Source organism: Phacochoerus africanus, chromosome 3 (assembly GCF_016906955.1).
Source record: "Phacochoerus africanus isolate WHEZ1 chromosome 3, ROS_Pafr_v1, whole genome shotgun sequence".
Classification (NCBI taxonomy): Eukaryota; Metazoa; Chordata; class Mammalia; order Artiodactyla; family Suidae; genus Phacochoerus; species Phacochoerus africanus.
Genome location: NC_062546.1, coordinates 102,503,303 through 102,518,786, shown reverse-complemented (window position 1 = coordinate 102,518,786; position 15,484 = coordinate 102,503,303).

Sequence of the window (15,484 nt, the reverse complement as noted above, 5' to 3'; positions counted from 1 at the left end):
GTTTAGGGCCACACCCACAGTGTATGGAAGTTCCCAGGCTAGGGGTTGAATCAGAACTGCAGTTGCTGGCCTCCATCACAGCCACAGCGACACTGGATCTGAGCTGAATCTGCAACCTATACCTCAGCTCACAGCAACGCAGGATCCCTGACCCACTGAGTGGGGCAAGGGATTGAACCCACATCTTCTTGGATATTAGTCAGGTTTGTTTCTGCTGAGCCACAATTAGAACTCTGATGATGCATTTTTAGCAGTGAAAATATGGTTGCTGAATTCCCCAGACTTACCTGACTGCAAAATTTTAGTTGTGGAGGAAGAACCTTAAGAGTGCATGGAATATCTTTTCTGAATTACCACCACCAGGAATAACTCTCCTAGTGGAAAATTCAGAGGTGCTGAAACAAGAATGAGTTACTTCTGGAAAGGTTCTTATATTTCACTTTCAAGATACTGGGTTCCCAGGAGAGCCCATTACCCTGTGATCGAATGCAGGATCCATTCACCGGTGCCTATAAAATTGAAAATAAAGACGTTCCCCCCAGTACTGCTGCCCTTTGCTTCTATTTCACTCAAGATAAATTTTAGTAGAATATAATAGCTTTGATCAGTGTAGATTGATTGCATTTTATGTCCCCCTCAAAATCTTTAAATAATATCACAAACCTTGATGCACGTGTAATATAAAAAATAGACAGACATGAATGTGAACCCTCTTACAAAACATTGTGTAAAGTTTTCAAGTCTGCAGAGGAAAGGACTCAGACCTGGGATTGACACCTGTTTCTGCCACTTCTCAGCTATATGACAGATGCCAGATTTAGCTGCTTAATGAGATGCTTTTTGGTTAAGCCTGAAAGAGTCTTTCAGTGGGATTCCACTTTGATTTTTCCCTTTGTAAGACTAAAAAATAAAATTCACCAAGGCGTCATTATTTTAAATACCTTCAGCTCAGTTACAATTTAGAGGTTTTGAAATGTTCCTTTTTGGAATTGGATGCACTTATCTCTTGTTGATGAAAACATTTCACGTAGACAATTTTCTTTGCCATGGTGCCTAGTCACATCTGGTGATCACAATTGTAATTCAAAATGTTACTGTTGATTATGTCCCCCAATAAGCTCATGCTGAGATTTTCTTCGTCCAAAACTATTCATCTGAGAATGGAGACTATTGTCCCAATTTTTTTTTTTTTTAAACCGACGCTAAGTGAAGACAAGTATTTCATGTGAATTTCCTAAGTAAAGGTAGACATCATGATTATAGAGTCACCTATCTTGAGTAACTCATTTAACAGAAAATGTCGTGGTTTTACGCAGTCTTGAATGGTGCCTGTGTGGATTTGGCACAGCCAACTTGGGGGTCATTTGTGGTTCCTTAGCTTTTGTCCTATTTAAGTTAAATATTCAATTATTAAATTTTATTGTGAGAAGGCAGTATATTATACTGTACAAATTAGGTTGAGAAATTAAAGAAAATAAATTTAAGGAGTTTCTTCTCTAAATGGAACTATAGCAAGCCATGTTTAAAGGAGTACAGATGTTAAGGCTTTATTATAAGATGGGTTCTTGAAATAGCCCTGCTCTCTTGAATACATGTTTTTTTTTTTTAATTGAAATATAGTTGATTTACAATATTGTGTTAGTTTCAGGTGTACGGCAAAGTGATTGTTATATGTATGTATTTATATAGCTCTTCTTTTTCAGATTCTTTTCTATTATAGATTATTATAAGATATTGAGTATATCTCAGTATCTCACAAGAGTAGGACCTTGTTGGTTATCTATTTTATATATAGTATCTTTTAATCCCCAAATTCCCAGTTTATCCCTACTCCCCACTTTCCCCTTTGGTAACCACAGTTTGGTTTCTATATCTGTGTGTCTGTTTCTTCTTTGTAAACAAATTAGTTTATATCATTTTAAAGACTCCAAATATAAGGGATATGAGATGATATTTGTCTTCCTCTATCCGGCTTATTTCACTTAGTGTGATAAACTCTAGGTCCATCCTGTTGCTGTGAATGACATTATTTTGTTCTTTTTATGGCCAAGTAATATTCCATTGTATATATGTACTACATCTTCTTTATCCATTCATCTGGAACAGCCCTACACTTAAGATGACTATTTTATCTCAGTTGTTTCCATAGCTTCTCTTTATTGTTGTTTTTAGTTCTAGCTGCAGTTTTTTCACCTTAACCTGTCTGGCTGCAGCCTCTGGCTTCATATCCTGTATCTAAGACCTGCCTGTTCTGTGTTGCTCAGAGTCCTTGCTTACTCTGCAAACCTCTCCAACTTCTTTTTTTTTTCATTCATTCAGCAGACATTTATTGAGCACCTACTGTGTCCTGGATATTCTTTTTCATACATAAGAAAACAGACAATGATCCTTGCTGTTTGGAAGTTTACATGCTGTAAGGGAGACAGATAATAAACAGTGAGCATAATAGAAAGTGAACTAAATAGTGTAGTCAACCCTCAGTATCCAAGTGAGGTTGGTTCCAGGATCCCTACAGATATTAAAATCCAAGGATGCTCATTATAGGAAATGATGTAGTATTTGCATATAAGCTGCATGATCCTTCCATATATTTTAAATCCTCTCTAGAGTACTTATAGTATCTAATACAATGTAAATATTTGTAAATATTTGCCAGCATAGAAAACTCAAGTTTTGCTTTTTGGAATTTTCTGGCATTAAAACAAAAATTGAGTAGTTTTGAATTGCAGTGAGTTGAATCCATGGGTGTGGAACCCCAGGCTGTGGAGGGCCAACTACATGTTAGAAGTGGCAAGTGCTGTGCTCACTTACATAGAACAGAGTGATGGGATTGGAGGAGCTCGGGTCAGGGAGGGCAGCAGCAGAATAAAGGGCCGCCTTCTTGGAGAATGTGACTTTGATTAGACTTAAAGGTGGGAAGCAGGTTGTTCTAAGACAAATCTGCAGAAACACATTCTAGGCTGCAGCAGAGGGAGCAAGGGGAAAAACGGTCAGAGCAAGGGTCAGTGATGTCATGGAGACCAGATAATTTAGGGCCTCATTGCAAGGATATGGCTATTGTTAACTTGAAGTATATTTGATTTATAATATTATGTTAGTTTCAGGTGTACAGCACAGTGATTCAGTTATACATATCTGTGTGTATATAGATGTATATATCTATATACATATTCTTTAGATTCTCTTCCCTTATAGCTTATTACAAAGTATTGAGTGGACCTTCTTGTGCTCTACAGTAGGTCCTTGTTGGTTATCTATTTTATATATAGTAGTGTGTATACGTTCATCTCAACCTCTTCATTCATCTCTTCCCCACCCCCTTCTTTCCCCTTTGGTTCTTTATTATGAGTGAAATTCAGGGTTTTGAGCAGAAGAGCACTGTCATGACATACACCTTAGGTGGTGCTTGTAGGTGATGAATGCTAGGAGCAGGGAAGCCAGCTGGGAGGGGCACAGTGATCTAGATGAGAAATGGTGGGGTTGCAGACAGGGGCAGGAACAGAGGTGGTGAGGAGTGGTGGCATCCTGGATATTTTTAAGGAGAGAGCCAACAGGACTTACTGATGAACTAGATGTGAGAAGTAGGGGTTGAAAGAGTCTGGGAGATTCCAGGGAGAAGCAAACACACAGTCACTGTCAATTTGGGTGGGAAGGTGACTCCACCTGAGTTTGGGAGAAGATAATGGTTCAATTTTGAGTGAAATATCCATTAGACCACCAGCAATCTGGAGCTTGGGAAGGATATCTAGGCTGAAGATTTGGATTTGGACATGGTCATTTGAACAGGTGGTACTTGGAGGCATGAGAGTGGATGATCTTGTCAATGGGGGTGATGTAGAGACCAGGCCATGCCAGCATTAAAAAGCAGAGGAGACAGGGAGGGGCAGAAATGTAGACTGGAAAAAACTGGCCCTTCTGTTAAGAGGAATCCAACGCTATGTGGGATCCAGATAGCCAGGAGAAGAAAGTGTGTCAAGGAGGAGAAAGACCACAAGAATCAAATAAGTTGGCCAAATGGACCACTGGGGCCGGCAGAGTTGTGATCTTGACAATTTTGGCTTCCTTGGATGGGTTTTAATAAGAGTGGGAGGATGGCAATTAGAGACACATTTTAAAGTTTTGGGTTTGTGATACATCTTATAGTCAGCGATGCCTCACGATGATTGTAGGCCACTCCAAGGTCATGATGGGGTGTTAGTGCCTATGTGTGCATGACCACGGTCACAGCTTTCTGTATGCAGTCATGTGGGCATCATTGGCACCATGTGTGTTGAGATAAATTGCCATTTAAAATGTCTTCTTAGTTGTCATCTGAAAATCTTTCCTTGACACATACTAGTAAAATCAAAAAAGTGTGAGAATAAAAACTTGCAGGACGGATGTCAGTAGCTTGTAAGAAAGTCCTGAAGGGCTGTGACTCTTCTAGAAAGTGAGTTTTTCATCCTGAACACTGCGACTGTACACTGGACATCATTGTGTCAATGGTGATACATGCTGTGTGTGCACTTAATTTGCTCAGGGTCCATCTCATGTTAAGTGTTCTTACTACAACAAAAGTAAATAAATAAAAATTAAAAACAAAAGGTAGTTTTTGATGGAAATGAGGTGTCATATGGAAGAGTTCTAAATAAGAATAAATTAGGTGGATTTCATTGGCGGTAATTTTTTTGCTTTTTTAGCAGCTATAAAGTAATAATGTGCCTTATACTGTATGGAGGCTTAGATAATATGAAATATGGTAAATGAAATTGATAAGTTTTTGTTTATAAAATGTTATAACTATAATAGATGGATTACTTACACCAACACATGCACACTCAAAATTATTGCTTGGTTGCTTTGCAAATTTCTGTTTACCTGGCGGCCAATCAATTCTGTTGTCTAAGGAGAGTCATTCTCCAAGTAAGGTTATTGAAGACTAGCTGATTTAGCTGAAAGATTTACAAAAATCATATGTGTAAATTATTCTACTTATGGTAACAGTAATTTATCCCAAACAAATTGGTTCCATGGCCATCTGTTTTAGCTGTTAGTGTAGGAAAAGCTTGCTCTTTTCTATCTCCACTTCATGTTCAGATCACAAATGCAGAGCTATGCAAATTAGACAATGCATGCCTTTTGAAGTGAAGGAAAGTGTCAGCGGAACAGCAGTTCAGCCTCAGAGTTCCTGCCAGCTTCTCGTCCCAGAGACTGAGTGGTTCTAACCCAAAGCCAGAGTTTGAGAGTTTTCATCGTAGTTAACAACTGCAAAACAGTCAAGGATCAGAGAAATATGGAACTACATCTTTGGTCCTGGCCCCGTTCTTCCATTCCTATTCCAGCCTGCACCGCCCCCCCCCACTGCTCCCCGCCATAGCTCTTTCCCTCTGTACCTTGAAGCCTTTAATGTCACATCAATGGGGGCCACTGGGGGCACCAGCACCATCATCTCTGTCTTGAGGTCTTATCATGAATTCCCTTTAGTTAGCTCTAGGATGGATTTCAGATCAATCAAATGTCATCCAGGTGTGACTGGGCCCCCTGGGGTATACCTGCTCTTATATCTTGCCCAGTGTCAGGGAAGAACCCCACCCTTTACCAGGATGGAAAAGAGTAACAAGACTGAAGGTGACAACTTGAGACAGCTCCCTCGATGCCAGGAGTGTATCACAAGACTCACCTGAAGGGGAAGATAGTTTAACTTGCAGCACAGTGAGGTGAGGAGCATCAGCATGGAGCCCCAGGTCTTCTCTGAGTCCCTCAGATCCAGGTGGACACTGTGCAGCAGCAGATGGTACCATGGTGGAAAAGCCCAAGACCGGGGCATGAGCACTTTTATCAAGCACTGCACAAGCAAGTTCTCTCCTCTGCAAGTTCCTGGCTGAACTCAAGTCTTCACATAAGTATGCCACCCTGTCCACAACTTAGAGTAGACATACTGACAGGGACTTGAATGGAATTTTATTTGTTTCATTTAGGACTTGACTGAGATGTTATCAACCCAATCTGGTCAGTAGGAAGAGCCTGATCGGCAGTGCTGGTCTCAGCTGTGCCTCCTGGATCCTGGACACCTTCAACTGAGTCAGTTCCAGAGGACCAGCAGGCCTTCTTTCAGATAACCTTAGATTTCTATCTTATGTCCACTTGAGTGATGACATTCATTCAGACATATCAGGAAATGTTGGTGACCATCCTACCAACTCCATGTGTGGGCAGGGTGTGGCCTAAGGCCAGTCTATTACCTAGTATGACCCATCATCCATTGGAGTTTAGACACCCTGTTAATCTTCTAACGCTTCTGCTATCTTATTGGCTGGGGGAGCTCACATCAGGCATCTGTTTCTGACTTTTGTCTCTAGGATGTGGACTCTGAGGATGGGGACAATGCTCACACTTCTTGATGGAACCAGGAATTTGAATACTGGCTTGGGGTAGGGGGTCAAGTGTGAGGCAGCTTAATTGCTGCCTCTCAGTCTCTAACATAACTTTTCTTGGCCCTCTTATCACACAGATGCATCAGCCGTGTTCAGTAAGTTACAAAAAGTTCAGGTAAAAATTTTCTTTTGTGCCTTAGATCAGTTAGGATGATGGGACCAGGGCAGGAGTGTGTTTGGCCTCCTTAGACAGCTCCATGTCTGTGGTAACACAGTCCTCTCCCGGGTCTCAAGGCCTGCTAAACGGTACTAAGCAGGCTGCTTGCTGTGACTTCAAATCCAGTAAATAGGACAGCACCCACTTCTCTCTAGTGTGTAAGGTCTTGTCTCCTTCATAATTTTCTTTTCCTAGGTTTTGGTAGAAATACCCTTGTGTTCTCCTTTTCTGGAATATTTCTCTGGAATTTTCTAAGGAAAAGGCAAGAGTGAGGCCTATTTTATTCACAGTACAGTTGTCCCTTGATACTCACAGGGGATTGGTTCTAGGACCCGCCATGGACACCAAAATTCTCAGATGCTCAAGTCTCTTATATAAAATGGGGTAGCATTTGCATATAAGCTACACACATCTTCCTGTATACTTTAAATCTTCTCTAGATCGCTTATAACACCTAATACAATGTAAATAGTTGTATATGTATATATAAATAGTTGAAAATAGGATGTTAATGCTATGCAAATAGTTGCCAGTGCACAGAAAATTCAAGTTTTACTTTTAGGAATTTTCTGGAATTTTTTTTTTTTTTGACAATTTTTGATCTGAGGTTAGTTGAAACTGAGGATGTGGGGCTCGCAGATACAGAAGACCAACTGACTTTTCTCATCATCTTTTTTTCCCCAAAGTCTGAGTGGTTGAACCATTGCTTTTGGCTTCCTTAAGCTAAAGAGAGTGAAGTCAATTATTTTCTTGCCCACTGTCATTTGGTGGTAACCTCAGTGACCTGCCCCTTGACCAGTCATTGAGCCTTCCCACACTCCCAGGTCTGGGAACACAGCCCAGGGTGCAAATCCTGACCCTGGGGAATGTAGCACCTTGGCTGAGTGGGAACTGTTGCTTTTCATCACTGAGGGGTTCATGCATTACTCAGCAGAGTGAATGAGCATAAGAACATCACCTTGTTGCAGATGGAAGATCTTGTTTTTCAATATCTATGAAGAGTGTTGGTACCAAAGGTATATATTTACTGCATTTTGTTCCATTGCCTATTCTCCTCTTTCTGTTTTTCCTCACTGTGGTATAATTTTCATGGGCAGAAGAATCCAAGGATGACAAAGAGCCTGGTTACTGTAGGTGTGCAGTTTTCTTAACAATATCTATTCTGCTGTGTATGTGAACAAACATCTTTCAGTTTTTTCGTCAGTAAAAGGTATATATTTCTGTAGTTACAGGATGAATCTTGCTCTTGTTCTGACTTTGTCTCCTAAAAATGATAGTCAAAAGTCTATGTATATTTCCACTTGAAAAACCTTCTGTGGACAATGTCAGATGCAGACGTGAGCCCTCTGAGATAGTGTAAAAGCTATTTTAGGGAAGGACTGTAAGGCTGTCTCCAGTCCTGGGAAACCCTTTTCTCCTGTTCCCCCATGCCCTGGCTGGGACGCTGTGCCTTCACCTCTGTCTTCCTGCCTGTACTTTTAGGACTCAGCTCAATGTCACCTCCCCTTTGGGGCTCTCCCAGGCTCTCACCCCATCTGGTGGGCTCAGGTGCCCCTGCTTTCTCCAGGGCTCTGTGCCTCCTTTTGTTCCAGCATTTCTCACCCTTTACTGGAACCATTTAAGCCTCACAAGTTGCATTCTTTTCATGTTTGTGTCTAGAGAAATCAGTATCTCTTCCAGCACAAATCAGGCATTTGGGATACTTACTGGACTGCACAAAACCCTATCTCCTCGGTCCCTACAGCAGTTCTTGTCAGAGCCAGCACTGCTAAATATTCATTAAATATTTATTTATTTATTTATTTTGTCTTTTTGCTATTTCTTTGGGCCGCTCCCGCGGCATATGGAGGTTCCCAGGCTAGGGGTCAAATCGGAACTGTAGCCACTGGCCTGCGCCAGAGCCACAGCAACGCGGGATCCGAGCCGCGTCTGCAACCTACACCACAGTTCACCGCAACGCCGGATCGTTAACCCACTGAGGAAGGGCAGGGACCGAACCCGCAACCTCATGGTTCCTAGTCGGATTCGTTAACCACTGTGCCACGACGGGAACTCCATTAAATATTTATTGAATGAATGAATGAATGAATGAATAAATGATTGCTCTTCTGTATATATGATAAATGCAAATTTATTCCAGTTTTCTTTATGAACGTTTTTATGGATTTAAAACTTTTTGAAGTTTGTTTTCGGTAATCCATAAAATTTCGACCAAGAAGGACCACATTTAAATCTATTTAGTTATGTGTTAGAGTACATATAGCTTTCACTGCAAATGTCTAAGTATGGCAGTTGATAAGTAGATGTACTATGATAACCAGGAAAACATGACAGTTGCAATATGAGATTATAATTCTTTATTTTCATGCATATAAAATGTATATCTTATGGGAAATTAAGGCATTTTATAATTTTAAAATTATGGTGGATATTGTAGGCTTTTTGTTTTTTATGAAAATGAGTTTGCCCTTTGACTTATTTGTTTGCGTATGTGTGCATGCATATCTGTGGGATTGAAGATAAGAGTTTTAAAATAAAAAAATAAGAAACTGGACTAAGTTTCTTCAACTGAAAGACAGAGTAGGGGCTAAAATAATAATACCTATTTTGCAGGCTATTTACATGCATAAAATTAGATGGCATGTTATAATATTTTATAAATATAATGCTAGTTTTATGAATATAGTCACTTGTTTCCAAAATGCAAATTTGTTCCAATGTGATTGGAAGAAAATTGAGCAAGATGTGAATTTTGAGTCTGCCTAAGAACAATTTCACCCACAAAGAGGACTGTAAATGTAGACACTGCATCAGCTAAACTTCTTCGCATGGACAAACACAAAGCACAAATATGTAAGACATCCCCAGCCACCTCAGTTCAATGTGTGTGATTTGAGCCCTAAGTCCACATCAGATGTTGTGACTCTCGATTCTCCATCCAATTTCAGGCATCCCTTCTTGATAGTAACTCACAGTGTAACTCTTCTGAAACGGACCAACACAAGCAACTGTCAGATAGTTTTCAATATAAAGTGTTACATTAGCTGTAGTTCATATGAATTTTTTAACCTTTTAATTTGTATACAATTGTGCTCCCCCTGCCCTTGTTTTTTTAATTATCTTTTTAGGAAGTTCCTGTGTGGCTTTATCGGGTTAAGGATCCGGTGTGGCTGCAGCTGCGTAGGTTGCAACTGCCCATGGGTTGGATCCCTGTCCCGGGAACTTTCACACTTGGGATGTGGCCAAAATTTTTCTTTTAAAATTTATACATCACCAATGAAGCTTTGAATGTTGTCTCCCAGCCCAGTTTCCTCCTCCGGCCCCATGGTTTTATTGTGTAGTTTTGTACACAGTGCTGATTTTTAGGAACACGTGCATGGTGGTAAAGCAGAACTGACCGTATTCTACACACTATACATTGATAATACAGATAATAGTGCTATCTTTTCTTTTTCTTTTAAAAAATTGAGGCATACTTGATTTACAGTATTATATAAATTTCAAGTGTACAACAGAGTGAGTCACAACTTTTAAAGATTACACTCCATTTAGAGTTATAAAATATTGGCTTCATTTTCCAGCCTGTGCAATATACCCTTGTAGCTTATCTATCATATACATAGTAATTTGTGTCTCTTGATCTCCTTCCCCTATCTTGCCCAACCCCTTCCCTCTCTCCCCACTGGTAACCGCTCGTTTGTTTTCTGTATTTGTGAATCTGTTTCTTTTCTGTCTATATATAAAAAACTTAGTGATAGTTAACACTGTCAGGCAGATTGCATAATTAATGTATAGTGTAACACACATGATTATATGATTAATAAGCAGTGGAATGTTTTAAATTGTCCAGTCACAACCCATACAAATATCCTGTAATGTTAAGTGTATTTCTTACTATAGTTAGTTAGCAAGCAAAAAAGTTGGAAAATCAAGATTCAGGAGATAGACTGGAATCCAGTGCTGCAGTTTTACTGCAAATAATTCTCTTCACCTCCAAAATACACCCCATTCACTGGAACCATCTCATGGCATGTTGTAGCATCATTCCTGCCTTTTCCTTATTTTGGTTTTTCTTGTACCATGACTTTCCCACTTTGTTTCGTTTTTTAGTGCATGTGTTTTTGGAGACTGTTTTCAGTTCGTTGGGACAGAGTCCTTTGGGGTCAGGCAGAGTGAGACTCCCATTCTGGAATGACTCACTGCCCACATCATGACAGCATCTCGATGTCTCTGAGGCTCTTTCCCTATCTGTTAAGTGGCCGTGACAGCAGTGCCCACAGCATCAATGAGGCATGGAACTGTCATGACTAATAAAATGCCCTCTACATTATGGACCGAAGTGAATCCTAGCAGTACTACTGCTGTCTCCCCGCCCAGGCACCCCCCTCCCCCATAATTTTCATTTCCAACTTCACATTAACCTTTAACTTCCTTTCTTGCCTTTCCTGTGTACCTGCAGTCAGCTGCTGGTGTGTCTGCTCCCAAGGTGCTGAGTCCAGGCCTTGGGCATTTCCTCAACTGTGTTTACTAAGTTCCGTGAAGTGTTAGGTGCTCTGCACAGGAGGAAGAATAAAACTTCATGCCTACTCTATATGGTTTATCTGAGCAGGCAGTCAAGACGGCTGTGATTAAAGCATAGTGTGAAGATGCTTTATATCTTCACATTATATATATAATATATTATATACTATATATAATATATACTGTATATATAATAAGAATATCTAGAGAAAGAGCACTGATAGGTATGGTGGGAGAAGAGACATGGAAATCATGGGGGGCAGTCAGTGAATCTCCCTGGAAGGGACCATTCGAGGTCTTAATTCAGAGACAAAAGGAAGGTTTAGTAAGACCTAAAAGCAGAGGAATCACTTTTTTATGTCCAGGAAGTTTACTTTCTAAGGTAGGTCATTTTGCTTCTAAAATGCTCTATTCAATAGAAATTTCTTCCTTATAATAAGCCCCAAATCTACCTTTTTGCAACTTGTGTCTGGGGGGCTACATGGTCCTCCACTTGGTGGCAAGAAAGTGTCATGATGGGTGAATCTGCAGTGCTTCCTCCATTCTGCTGTCCTGACTGTGTCCTCAAGTTTCTTGACTGGCTCAACTTTGTCAAAGTCCTACTTAAATTATGACACCCAGGACTACAACCAATACCTTCATGGGCTCAACTGTCCAGAAACACCTGGATACCATGTATCATCCTTATCCTGGCTCCAGTATCTCTGTTCATCTAATCTGAAATGACACAAATTTTTTATCTTTTTGATGGGAGAGCTTATACTTATTGTACATTCTCATTTCATTTTCATTGTGTTAGCTATGATAGTACATAATACATTATTCTGTAAATTGTCGATCCCAAGATCCCAAATCATTTAATCAGATGAGACACAGCCACTTCTTGGTGGTTATCTTTGCACTGACTTCTGTCACTTTTTTGGAGGGTGAATTTTTCACTTGCCAGGTGCTTTGTGGGAACTGACTGTGTCAACCAGTGCACAGGTTGTACCTCCAAGCTTGTACCTCCCACAGTGAGATAGGAGCATTTAATGACTTTATGGAAAACTGTGGATATGATTGGGATGGAAGACCTCATCAGGAGGGCTGCCGGCAGGAACTACCTGCAGGATTTCACCCCACCAACTGACATTTTTAGGGGCGTTATGACTACCTGACCAGCTTCAAACTCCCCTAATTCCTCTCCCATTTATCTCAATACTTTCTGTCTTATACAAAGTGATGTGATGAGAGGCTTTGTCAAGTTTTACTGAAATCCAGTTCTGTGATGCTGATGAAATTCTCTTGGTCTGTTTATTCTGTCACAAAAAGGAGATGTGATTTTGGCTTTACCTGTTCTCAGTAAAACCATGTTGGCTCCTATTTATCATTATAACCTGTGTGCTAGGTTATAACCAATCATTTGTCTAATAGTCTTCCATTGAATTCTCATCCATATAATAACTGTACTTCTGCTTTGCCAGGATTGATGCCTATGTCTTGTGCTTCCAGAATTGTCTTTTCTCATTTTAGACAATTCAGAACCCTCAATAAGTGGGTTCTGCCATGGAAAATAACCTCCTGTCACTACCCAGTCTGACCTGATCCTAATTTTATGGGCATGTATGCAGTCAGGGAAAATAATCAATAAACAATCTGTAATAGGAATAGAAAAGAGTTTTATTTGAACCAAACTGAGAACTATAGTCCAGAAGAGAGCTTCCCAGATAACTCTGAGAGACTGCTCTGGAGAAGGGTGATTTTTCAACACAATTTTATGTTTTAGAACAAAGAGCATCAAAAAAGTCAGTGATACATTCCTTCAGGGTTTCAAAGAAAATAGACCAGCAGGTACACAGCAGGTCAGGGTAGCCTTGGCGCCTGGAAGGGAGTCTTATCATCAAAGTAGGACCAGTATTGGTGTCCCAGGAAGGGGAGCATTTAATCTTTATTTTTTAACATGGGCATTCATTGCTTCTCATCAATGCACCCTTTTCTTTAATGATTGAAGCAGATGTACAATGTCTATTTGATAGGCCACAAGCAGGCTTTTCTAGTAGGCATAAAATTCAGCTTAAGTCATATATAAGCCAGAATGACTTTCCCGTACCTCAATATGTGAAAATTTCTTTTATCAATGCACAAACATTTGGTTGTAAATTAAAGACCAGCATAGAATATTAGGGAAGTAATTTGTGAAGTAAAGTCTTATAATGATGGGAAAATATTTGCTTCAGTATAAAAGCTATGTCAGTCAAAAGGAGGGTGCTGCCCCATTTAAGGTAATTCCATCTTTGGTAGATAAAGGCCATACAACGTGAGACATTACTGAATCCCTAAGATAGGCTTACTCTGTGTGTGTTAATACACGTTTGTTGAATGAACATTGATTTTGATGTGTGTGTGTATGTGTGTGTATTCATATGTGTATATACAGAGTCCACATTCTTGAAATCCTTTTAGGAAGCAGCTTAAACACATCCTCTTTTCCTCTTCCAAAATACATTAGAACGTTACACCATAGAAGAGGGATTTGATTATCTTATGAGCATATGGAATTTAAAAAGAATTGGGTAAATAGGATCACCATACATCCAGCTGTTCAAGTGATTTCATGTTCATCTCAGAATGTAATTGGATTTGAAGCTCCAGAAGAAATAAACTGAAACAAACAATAGCTGAGCACCTTGCTGTTATTTCTAATACCATGATTGAAATGAGCTCAATGTCAAGATGGAAACATAGTAGTAACACCGGTTTACGGCCCCTTTTCCTAAAGACCCCAACTCATTTTACATGCAGTGCACTCAATCCTACCAAAGACAGAAAAAACCCAAACAGAAACCCTGCTTGATCAGAGGAGGTGACATGTCTGACATGAAAGGCTGTGAACGACTTGACTTGAATAGTCTGGAAAAGAAGCCTTGCCCCATTTCAGAAAATTCCCATCTCAATTACCACTGAAGCCCTTTTCCTTGTCTTCACAGTGAGGGGTCCCTCCAGAGTAGAAAACCCTGCTTTTAAGGGTGAGTCCTTAGAATCTCAAAGGAGAGTGTTTTCCTCCTGTTCCAGATCCTGTCCTCCTTCTGCAGGAAACTTGGAGTGGTCACTAGGGGCATTTATGCAAATTTATCTGAATTTGCTGCTTTCTGAGGACAATGGTTTCCTCTAGCTCCTCCTGAGCAAGGGCAGAACAAGAGGCCTGCTCGCTTCATGCTGTTGTTTAGGGCCCTTCAAAACTCTCTTCTGCCTTTATCACACCCAGTCCCTTTACAAGTCAAGTAGTAAATCCCTTCGCATTCATTGAGGAAGGAACCTTGGGTAAAGGGATTGCCTGGTGAAGTTATAAAATAAATATAAAATTATATTGTAATACATCTGCTTGTATTGTATTACATATTTAATATAACAATATTATATGCAGCACTATTGCTTATATATTCTATTGTAGTATATGTTATACACAATATATAACATATATTTTCCTTAGCTTTTCTTCAGTCAAGTCTTCTGTTTTTTGTTTGTTTGTTTGTTTTTGGTCTTTTTAGGGCCACACCTGTGGCATACGGAAGTTCCCAGTTCCCAGGCTAAGGGTAGAATTGGAGCTACAGCTGCTGGCGTACACCACAGCCATAGCAACTCGGAATCCGAGCAGTTCTGTGAACTGCACCACAGCTCAAGGCAATGCCGGATCCTCAACCCACTGAACGAGGCCAGGGATCAAACCTGCATCCTCATGGGTACTAGTCAGGTTTGTTTCTGCTGTGCCATGGCTAATACTTTCCAAGTCTTCTATTTCATTAACACAAATCAGCGTTAGCTAGACCTCTCACTCTTGGTTCATTTTGCTTGAACTCAGCACACCTGATGTCTTTGAGCTCTAATAATGGCAGGGCTCCAGTCTACTTCTTGCTTGCTTTTAGCTCCCACCCCTGCCAGGGTGTGGAAGAGGAGAGGTTAGGGCTAGTGGTCATTTCTCCCGGGGTTTCAAGAGAGCCTGCAGGCAGTGTGGAAAGTGAAGAGCAAGTTCTAGTCAGTTAAAAAAAGACATAAGTAAAAGATCCATTTGGGGAAGATTGCTGGATTCAGTCGACCGTGCTTTGAGGATTATCTTCTGATTGAGAATTTGGGTGTTAATTATCAAGAGTCACGAGGGTTGATTGTGATAGCCAAGTACCCTTCTGTTCATTTTCTGTGTATCCAGGGCTTAATCATCCAGTAGCATCAAATAGATTATTTGTAAGCTAATGAGTAAGTGAGTGAGTGAGTGAATGAATGAGTGGATGGAAAAGCTACCTTTAGGAAAATTGGTTTAATTCTGGCTTTTTTTGGATTTTGTCAGTAGTTTTGAAGAATGCCTACTTCTTAGCCCCGACTGAGATTCACAGTTCATTTTATAAAGACTTCCACCAGA